This window comes from Accipiter gentilis, chromosome 29, assembly GCF_929443795.1.
Source record: "Accipiter gentilis chromosome 29, bAccGen1.1, whole genome shotgun sequence".
NCBI classification, from domain to species: Eukaryota; Metazoa; Chordata; class Aves; order Accipitriformes; family Accipitridae; genus Astur; species Astur gentilis.
Genome location: NC_064908.1, coordinates 14,337,655 through 14,347,799, shown reverse-complemented (window position 1 = coordinate 14,347,799; position 10,145 = coordinate 14,337,655).

Sequence of the window (10,145 nt, the reverse complement as noted above, 5' to 3'; positions counted from 1 at the left end):
CTAAGGCTTCCCCGGGCTGCAGCCGGGAACGGTTACCTTGCGGTGCCCCGAGCCCGGGGAAGGTCCGTCCTTCTTCCTCCGCCCCAAAGCACCTTCCTGGAGCCCCGCCGGTGGAGTTGAAATCTCTGCTACAGATGTCCAGACACAATTCTTGGTTCGTACGGCTCCATCGCACAAGAATTGCGTTTGGACAATCAGGAGCGGAGATTCCCTTCCCGGGCTCGCGGGATCTTCCAGGAGGAATCCGGCTGGAGCCTGGAAAACAAGGACACACGGGCACCGAGCCGGTTGCCCGCCGCCGCCCGCTCCCCGCTCCCCGCTCCCCGGCCCTGCGGAGCCGCTTCTTCGGCCCCAACAAGTTTCTAGCGCAGCCGCGGCGCTTCGCATCCCGGTTTCGATTTAATGGCACCGCGAGGGGTTTAATTTTATCAACTCGTTGCTTACCCCTCCGGAAAAAAAAAAAATAATCAGCCCTTATTAAAAAAAAAAAAAAAAAGAGAAAAAGAAAAAAATAAACCAACATCAATCGGGGGGAAAAAAAAAAAAAAAAAAAAAAAGCCAGAAAACGAAAACCAGCGATCCATCCCCGCCGGAGCAGCGCCGGTGGAGCGGGGGCTCGGTGCGCCGGGGCCGGCTGCCGCCGGCGGGGCTCGGTGCCTCCGGCAGCCCCGGGGGCTCGGCGGGGGTGATGCCGCGGGGCTGCGGGCACAGACCCCCGGCCCCGCGCTGCGGCCGCCGCCGCTCCTGCCTCCGAGAATTAACCAATTCCAAGCGGATCGCCCTCAAAATTCGGGCACTTTGAAAAAATCGCCGAAATTTATAAATGCCCAACTGGGGGTGGAATATTAATAATAATAATAATAACAATAAAAATAAAAGAAAAAGAGGAAAAAATCCAGGCTTCTCCCCCAGCCCCTGCTCACCGACCGGCTCCCGCGAAGTTGGGAACAAATCCCCCCTCTCCAGCCAGGGAAAATCCCGGCCCGCTGCTGCCGGCGCTTCCCCCCGCCGGTGCCGGTGCCGGTGCCGGTGGCCGTGGCCGCTCCGCGGCGGGGCCGGGCAGGTCCCCCCGGTGGGGTGGGGGGGGGGGGGGGGGCGGGAAGGGCTGAGGGCCGAGGACGGGCGAGCGGCGGACCCCCGGCTGCCCGAGCCGCCCTCCGCCCCGGCGGCCCGCGGGGCTCCGAGTTTCCACGGGGCGCGGAAAGTGCGTCCCGCGGGGGCGGAGCGGGCGGCCCCCGCGGCTCGGCGGGGCACAACGGCGGGGTTACCGCTGCACCTGCCGCCGGCCCCGAGCCGAGCCGAGCCGAGCCTTCCCGGCTCTGCCCCTCTTCGTCCACGCCGTATCCACCCGGGAGGGTCCCAAATCCGCCCGGGAGGGATGCGCACACCGGGGCTCTGCGGGCTGCGCCGGGGCCGGGCAGGGCTTTTAGTTGAACGGCACAACAATAAATGTGTTGCAGAGCCGGCGAGAAAAGAATGGGGATGACCTTCAATTGGTACTGGATTTGAATAACACCACGGGGTGATAAATGCCCATTGTGTTTTAGGAGTAATGAATCTCCACTGTCTCTATAGCACAGAAACAGCAGCTGCAACCTGGAGCCAGCCATCTCTTAAAGACACAGCTCCCACACCCCAGCCCCCGGCCCGGCTCGGCCCGGCCCGGAGCCCCCCGCACCCGACCGGGCCCGGTGCTCGGGGACCCCGGGGGGCGCCCCGGCTCGGGGTCTCGGCGCCCGGGCCCGGGGACGGCCGGGGTTGGCCCCGCTCGGGGTTGTGGGGTGTCCGTCCCCCCCCCCCCCTCCCCAGCCGCCCGGTAGGGCTGGGGTCCCCTCCCACCCCCCGGTCCCTCTTGGGGACCCCCCCGGTCCTGCTGCCGCGGGGGTGGCACAGGCCGGTTCTCCCGTGGGGTACGGGGTCACCTGCACCCCACCCTGGTCCCCCACGGCAGGGAAAGTGCTGGGGATAAATAATGCTCATTGTTTTCCCCTAATGAATATTACCGACTTGCCAGGCCGGCAGCTGCGGGCTCCGGCCGGGGGAGCGGGGGCATCTCCTGCCTCTCCCCGCCCGGGGACCCCCCCAGCCCCGACCTGCCGGGGGTCCCCGCAAGCCGCTGGCCCCTGCCTTCACCCCATCGCTGCCTGCCACTGCCCTGGGTATCGCTGGGGTCCCTGGGCAGAACCGGGCGAGGGGGGAGCTAGGGGGTATCAGGGGCTGCGGGCAGTTCGCCGGGGGGGTCCCTGCCCCTCCTCACCCACCCCCCGCCGTGTCCTCGCACAGGGTCTGGCCTCGTGGGGCGAGGGATCCATTCATGCTGGGAGAGAAAATCCCGCGGCCCCAAGGATGCTGGGAGCAGCCCAGCCCCGCGGAGCTGCAGGGTGACCCCAGTCCCTGTCCCCGGCCCACAGCAACATCCCCTGCCCGCGGTGGGGCCAGGCCTGGGCCAGGGGACAGCCCGGGTTTAGGGTTAGGCCCGAGCTCTGGGCAGGGACCAACGGGGCAGGGATCTGTGACCGGGGGCTGCTCTCCCACGGAGGCTCCTTCCTGGCCCTGGGAGGTTTTGCCCACCCTGCAGAGGCATGAAGGTGTCTCAGGGCTTGGGGACAGCCATGTCCCCGCAGCCCCTGCCCTACGCCACGGTGGGGATCAGGGGGATGCCCAGCTCCTGTCACGGCCACGCGCCTCCCTCCGAAGGGCTCCCCTGCCAGCCCACACCTCCCTGCCAGCGCTATTAGCAATAAACCCACTTCCTAGGAGTGTGAAAATCAAAAGACAACCGTCGTTTAAAAGAAAAAAAAGAGCAGCAGCAGCAGCTGAAGGCCCCTGTGCTGGGTCGCAGCCGTTGCCCGGGACCGTCCGGCTCTTTGGGAAGCGGGAACCATCGGAGGGAAGCCCCCATTGCTGCTCCCAGGCACTCTGGCATTGTTTTAGCCCCAGACCTGCCAGCCTTTTAACTCGCTTTAATTCCTAACGCTGCCCACCACCACCACCTTTTTTTTTTTTTTTTGAAGTCTCTTTCCCAAATCTCGGCCGAGTTAATGAAGTTATGTGATCCTATAAATGTTAATTGTCTAAACTTCTTCTCTTCTCTCCCTTTTTTTTTTTTTTTTTTTTATCTCTCTCCTCCTTGCTGCTTTCTGCTCCACTTGTAATAAAGAAAATATCTTGGCTGGTCTTAGCCAGTTGCTTGGCAACCTCAATAGAAAAAAAGAGAACAGAATGTAACCAATCCCGAGACAACCGAAAGATTTTGGTGACATGTGACCTCTCCGAAAAGGGCAGCCTTAAACTGTCCCTTCTGTCCTTTGCTCCTGACCATTAGGGTCTCTCGCCCTCCCCCCCCCGCTCCTTACACCAATAAATATGGATTAGTGAAATACTTTTTCCCACACTGATGAAAAGCCGGGATTGATCTTTCCACCTCCTTTATGTACCAACCTGACAAGTTTCTAAACAAAATTAAGAGGGAAGAGGCGAAAGGAGCCATCCCGGGTTGGGCGGCCAGGGACGGATCCTGCCCTGCCATGGGGATGGGGGGTCCCCGACGGGGCGCTGGCGCCGGCTGTGCCGGGCTGTGGTCTGCTCAGCCGCCGGCCGGCCCTGCTCTCTGTGGGCCAGCGAGCCCCTTGCACAGCACCGGTGGGTTAGGAAATAAAATGTAGTTTTTCTGACCCAAAAAGGGGGAAAAATAAAGACCCGGCCCAGCCCTGCACTCCTCCGGCGGGTGCCTGTGTGTCCTGGGGAGACCCATCCGGCTCCTCGCCGTGGAGCCCCAGCGCTTGCGGGCGGCCGGGGAAGTCGTCTGCAAATTACATTTCATCCTGGAAAAAAAAACCCACAACATGATGTCACTGGCTTTCTGGTGCATCCCGCCGGCACCCCTCCACCTGCCGCCGGCCTCTGCCTGGCCAGCCTCGGCACGGCCATGAGCCTCGGCAGGACCGTGAGCCTCGGTACGGCCGCAGGCCTGGGCACTCTGGTCAGCCTCGGCACGGCGGTCGGTGATCAGGCTCCCGCCCTCCCGCCGGCCCCCCGGCTCTCAGCTTTCCCAGGCTCCCGGCGCGGTGAATGCCTCTTTCACCAGCAGTTCCCCTCTTCCCAAAAAACATCACCTTGCCAGCTCCCTTCCTCCCGCCAGCTGCCAGGAAAATAAAAATTAGGGCAAGGAGAGGGAGCAAGAGAAAAGCCAATGAACTTGTTTCCAGCTTTTCCTTCGGATCAGCCGTCCAGCACCGGGAGAAAAATATTTCTCCTGTAAAAAGATCCCCTCTCTGTGCAGGCTCCGAGCCCTTCGGCACCGGGACGCTGGCTGGAGACATGGGCTCGGCTCGGCGGCAGAGGACACTGTAAGTTGGGCGTCTGCTTAAGCAGTTTCCTGGCTTTTTTGGGGGGGGGCTTGCCACGGTTTGGGGCTGAGACCCCCAAGGGATGGAGGAGGAGGGTCGGGGCAGGGGCAGTTGGAAAAAGGGGGGTTGGCGGGGGGGTAGGGGGTGCAGGCTGCGAGGTGCGGGCAGGGTGGGCACCGGCGTGGTGCCCGTGCCGGCGGTGGCGGGTGGTGCTGGGTGCCGGCGGCCCCGGGGTGCACAAAGCCCCTTTGAGCGGCACACAGAGGAGCTGCTCATCCCTCGCCCGGCCCTCGGCCCCGGGACGGGCCCTGGGAGAGGAGAGTGGGACCCCGGCCCTGAACACCCAGGGAAGGGCTGATGGAGGGGGGGGCTCCTCAGGGTTCTGGGGCTGCCTGTCCCCCTGGGTCGGGGATGGCTGCCCGGGGAGGGGAGGTCTGGCCCCAGTCTGAGGCCTGACCCGTGGGGTGCCCACGGCCCCCTGGGATGGGCTGGTCCTTGGCCAGCCCCGCTGATGTGGGGTGCTGTGGGGAGCTGGGGGTGCGCCAGCCATCCCACGTGGGTATGGGGGACTCGCTCCCTCCCACCACGGGTGACAGTGACACCCACGAAGCCACCAGACCCTGGGCCCCAGGGCGGGCGTGGGGAGGGCTGCGGTAGGGGCTGGGATGGAGAGTCTGGTGGGACCCAATTGGACCCAGTGGGACCCGGTGGCACCCGATGGGACCCAATGGGACTCAGTGGGACCCCGCTGCCCTGCCGCCGAGGCCGGCTGGCCAGGCACAATACCCCGGCCCTGCTCCTGAGCCGCCGCCGAAGCCCCTTTCCCAGCACCGAGCGCCTTTGTCTCGCCTTTGTGATGGAAAGAGCCCCCCCTCCTAAATCACGGCCCTGACACCCCCATTGTCTCCTTCCCGGGGAGGTTTGAAACTTCCCCCCCCCTCCCGAGGTCAGGAATGTGGCCGGTTTCTATTGGGACGGAGGAGCAGGGCTGGGTGGGGGGCTGCGGGGTCACGCCGGCTCGGCGGGTCAACCCGAAAACAAAACCTTTTGAAATACCTACTCTCCATCACTGCCAACATTGTCCCCTGCCAGCGGGGGCCTGGCACGGCCCCTCGACGCCTCCAGCCCGGCCGCTGCCCACCCCAGCGGTCAGCATCCTGGGGGGGGGGACAGAAGGGTATTGTGCCGAAGGGGACAGCTTTGTTTTCGGTCACAGCTGCCCTGGGTTGGGACGGGGACCGACCGCCAGCCCTGACGGGGGGGAGAGGAGGGAGGGGATGGAGAGGACGGGAGCACATGGGTCAGTGCATCATGGGGGGGACCTGTCTCATTGGGGTACCTCTCCATCGCCATCTGAGAGGGCACCACAGCAGGGGGGACAGAGAGTGGCTCCCCGTTGTCCCCAGGGTGAAGCCCCAGCAGGGTATGCAGCCTTCTCCCTGCCCAGTGGGGCTGGAGCAGCCTGGGGTCGGCCTCCTGCCTCAGTTTCCCCTTGCAGGGGCTGATGGGTGCCTGGGGTCTCCTTTGACACCCAGAGCCGGGGGATGCTGGCCCTGGGCACCACTGGCCCTGATGATGACAGATGTGGGCCAGCCTGGGGAGAAAAGGGACCATTCTGGGGCTGAGCCGGCTGTGCCACCTGGGAGGGTCAGGATTTGGCCGCTGTGTGGCTCGAACGTGGCTCCAAGCATGGTGGTGCCTTGCAGGTGGAGCAGAGCATCCCTTATGCCCCTGGCTCCCTGCTCCCAGCGGAGCACAAAGAGGGGTCCCCGGGGAGGCTTTTCCCTCCCTGATGTTTGCAGCCCACCAGGAACACCCCAGGCTGTCTCCCAGTGGGCTGAGGTGCGGGGGAGACGTGGCCCAGCACCCGCTGGGGCCGATGATGCATCTTTGCCCCATTTATGGTGGCATGGGTCTCCCTGTCTCCACCAGCTGGGATGGGGATGCTGCTCCTGCTGGCCTCCAGCTCCTCTGGCAGAGCAACTCTTGGGTGGGCCGAAATCCCCCCTCCCTGGGTGGCCAAAATGCCCCCCAGGATGGCCAAAATCCCCCCAAGATGGCCAAAATCTCCCTGAATTTTTCTGGGTGGAAAGATCCGTAGTTTTTGCCTGCTGCAGAAGCAGCCTGCCGAGCGGGAAAGCTGAGTGGCGCCTGCGGATGCAATGGATTTAGCAGAGACCTGGAAGGAAAACCCAGCTGGGAGGGGAGCGCTGGCCTCCTGAGTTACCCAACAGCTGGAGGGTGGTGAAAACAGCTGGAACAGCTTACGATGAGGGGCTTGCAGGGCAGGGAGCATGGTGGGGTCATGGGCACTCCCTTGGGTCCAGGATTCCTCCTGGCTGGGCAGCTGCTGGGAGGCTGTGGAGGCTCCATGCCTCAGTTTCCCCACCTGGGAACCGGGCTGGGGTTGTGATGCTGGACAAGTCGAGCCAGTGGTCTGGAGGGGACGGCATCACTCAGGCAGCATCATGCTGTGGGAGCGGGGACCCTCGGGGGCACCCAGGAGCTCCTCGGACCTGGGCAGACGGCTGGGACCCCAGGATGTGTTTTCTTGTGAAATAAATATAATAAAGATTGTTGGTGGCCAGGGGACTCATACCAACCCCCCAGCCATGCACATACACATAGAATCTCTGCATTTATATATACATATCTATCTATCTCTTTATATATTTGTTTTCTGCTACCAAACCTGAGCCTTTTAAAGCAGAAAAATGTGATGCCTGAGGAACCTGGAGCCTTTCAAAGACTTTGCTGACAATCCTAGAAAATTTCAAGGAAGGGGCGGAGAGAGGTGGGAGGTGGCCAAAAACCTCAGCCCTGGGTCCAAAAGCAACTTTTTCCTATAAAAACATAAAACATACTGCTGGAAACATCACACAGCGCTGCTGCCTGCCCGACACTGTGGGGATGGGAAGGTGCTTTTCCAGGTGGGATGCTTTTGGGCCTGACATCGGCTCTGTGTTACAGGTACTGCCATGGGTGCGTGGAGCCGTGGGGGTGTCCTGTCCCCCATGGGGAAGCCCTGGGAGCTGTGGGGACGTGTCACCCTCCTGCCAGTCCTGCTCCTGGGGCGTGGGGACTGTCACAGCCCTGTGCTAGCAGAGTGGTGGGGATGATGGTGCTGAGCCGCAGCGCAGAGCCAGGTGGGTCGTCACCCCAAGGATCACGCAGCGGGTGCCCTGGCAGGTAACCTCCATTTCTCCCTTCTCCCTGAGCTCCCTTGTGGGTTTTTTAATCATTGCATGGCCAAAACTGCTTGTAAGGTGTCAGCCGGCCCACAGTGGGCTCCAAGGGTCCGCCATGAGCCCTGCGGCACCTCAGCGGCGGGGAGAAGGCAGGTTGCAAAGCCAGCTGCAAAGACAGGGATAATTCTGACCTCACTTTGCAAGGGTGGGCGCAGGATGCTTCATCGCTCTGCCAGTCCCAGCCCATCTGCGTGCTGCACATTACATTGGTCCGTGCCTCAGTTTCCCCATGTCAGGGCACAGTGATGGCACCCCCTTCCTCTGCCTGTCCCAGGGCTGGTGGAGCTGCGCATCGGGCAGTCTCTCCCTCCCCAGTCGCTGAGCCCACAGCCAGGGAGCTGAATTTTGGGTAGCTGAACTGTGGTGGGCCAGGGATGCTCCGTCCCTGGGGCAGGGGACCGCAGGGACTGAGCACACGGAGCGGGGGTTTGCAGGGAAAAAATTGCTGGCAGCGGCCAGATGTTGCTCTTGCTCACAGAGCAGAATCCCAAGGGCTGGCCCCAGCCTGGGCCAGGGCACATCCAGGCTCAGGGCCCCCCCAGCCACTGTGCGGTGCTGGGTGTTGGGACTCTGTGGCGTTTCACCCCGGTCTGCAGGCTGGGAACTGCCCTGCTTGGCCTCTCTGGGATCCAGGCTGCTCAAAATCCTGTTATAACCAGCACTGAAATCCCTTTCTGCCCTTCCCAGGTGCTGGGGGCAGGGCAGGGCTGCCTGTGACCCTCAGGAGAGGATGCAGGGATGAAGGGATGCAGGGACAAAGGGATGCAGGGATGAAGAGGGAAGGATGTGGGGGTGTAGGGATGGAGGGATGTGGGGATGGAGGAATGTAAGGGTGAAGGGATGGAGGGATGTGGGGATGCAGAGATGTAGGGGTGAAAGGATGCAAGAATGAAGAAGGGGAGGAATGGATGGATGTGGGGATGGAGGGGTGAAGGGATGCAGGGATGAAGAGGGGAAGGAATGTGGGGGTGAAGGGAAGGAGAGATGTGGGGATGGAGGGGTGAAAGGATGCAAGAATGAAGGGCAGGGATGGAGGGATGTGGGGATGCAGGGATGGAGCAATGCAGGAATGAAGAGGTGAAGGAATGTGGGGGTGAAGGGATGGAGAGATGTGGGGATGGAGGGATGGAGGGGTGAAGGGATAGAGGGATGTGGGGATGCAGGGGCAAAAGGATGCAAGAATGAAGAAGGGCAGGAATGGAGGGATGTAGGGGTGGAGGGATGCGGGGATCACACCGGGCTCTGCCGGCCCCTGGAGCCCCTGACTCCCCACCGAGAGCCCGTACCCGGCTGCTCCCGGTCGCTCCCGGCCGGGCCGTGCCGCGGTGCCGGGAGGTGGCAGCAGCGGCCGAGAGCGGGACCGGGCTGCGGGAGGCGGGGGGGGAGGCGGGGCCGGCGGGGGGGGGGGGGTCCCCGCGGGACGGGGCCAGCCGTGGGCTCCGCGGGCATCCCCGCCGCTCTGCTGCCCTTCCTCCGCCTTCATCCCTTCCCGGGCCGCGGGGCCGCGTTCGGGGGCTCCTGCGGAGGGGTGAGGGGCTGCCCCCTGCCCAGCCCTCCTGGGGCGGGCGCACACACGGGTGGGGTCCGGACACGAGTGGGGTCCTGACACGGGTGGGGTCCGGACACGAGTGGGGTCCTGACACGGGTGGGGTCCGGCTGTGCTCGTCTGCTGGGGTCCTGCCTCCTCCCACAGCTCCTCTGCATCGCCAGGGAGCGCCCAGCCGGGCTGGCACGGAGCCCTTCCCCGAAATACTTGTCCAATTTCGGGCTGTAAATAGAATTTTTCTCTCTTTACAGCCGCCGTAGGGCTCCCTGGTGTTCCCCGTGTCCCTCCACTCTCTCCGTTGCTTCTTTCAGGTGCTGCTGGATTGGTCACCCCCCCTCGACCCCCTTGCCGCACCCTGCCAGAGCCTTCCCGGAGGTCTCCCGGGAGTGGGGGGACATGGGGAGCCAGCGAAAGCAGCCGCCTGGCCGAGCCCTCGCCCCGCTGCCGGTGGGTGCAGGTTTGGCCACGCGTGGCCACGGCCCCTCGCCAGGGCTCGGGTGCCAGCGCAGCGAGGGGTGCCCGGCATCGCTGGTGGGGTGCATGGAGTTGTTGCTCCCCAGAACGCGGCCTCCTCCCAGCCCGCGCTTGCTCCGGGAGGTGACGGTTGTATTTACGCATTGGGTGGTTGACCAGTGGTTTTGGCCAAAAGTCCCGAAGGCCCCGGGGCTGCCTGCGGCTGGGACACGACATGCCTGGGGGGGCTGCAAATAGTCAGCCGTGGGGGGCAACCGGGGTGGGACACGGCTTGGTGGGGTGGGCTGCCTTGGCCTGTGACAGGGAAGACCCATGAGCCCACCCAGCCGCGACTCACCCTGGATGCAAGCCCCCCTGGCCATGACCCCCCCCTGGCCACCAGCCCCCCCCCCCCCCCCCCGGCTATGACCCCCCCCCCACGAACCCCCCCCCCCCCCATCCTCTTGCCCACCACACACCCACACCGTGCCGGGCACCGCGGGGGACCGACCCCGAGCTGCCGCGGGGGGGGGGAGGGCACACGGGGAT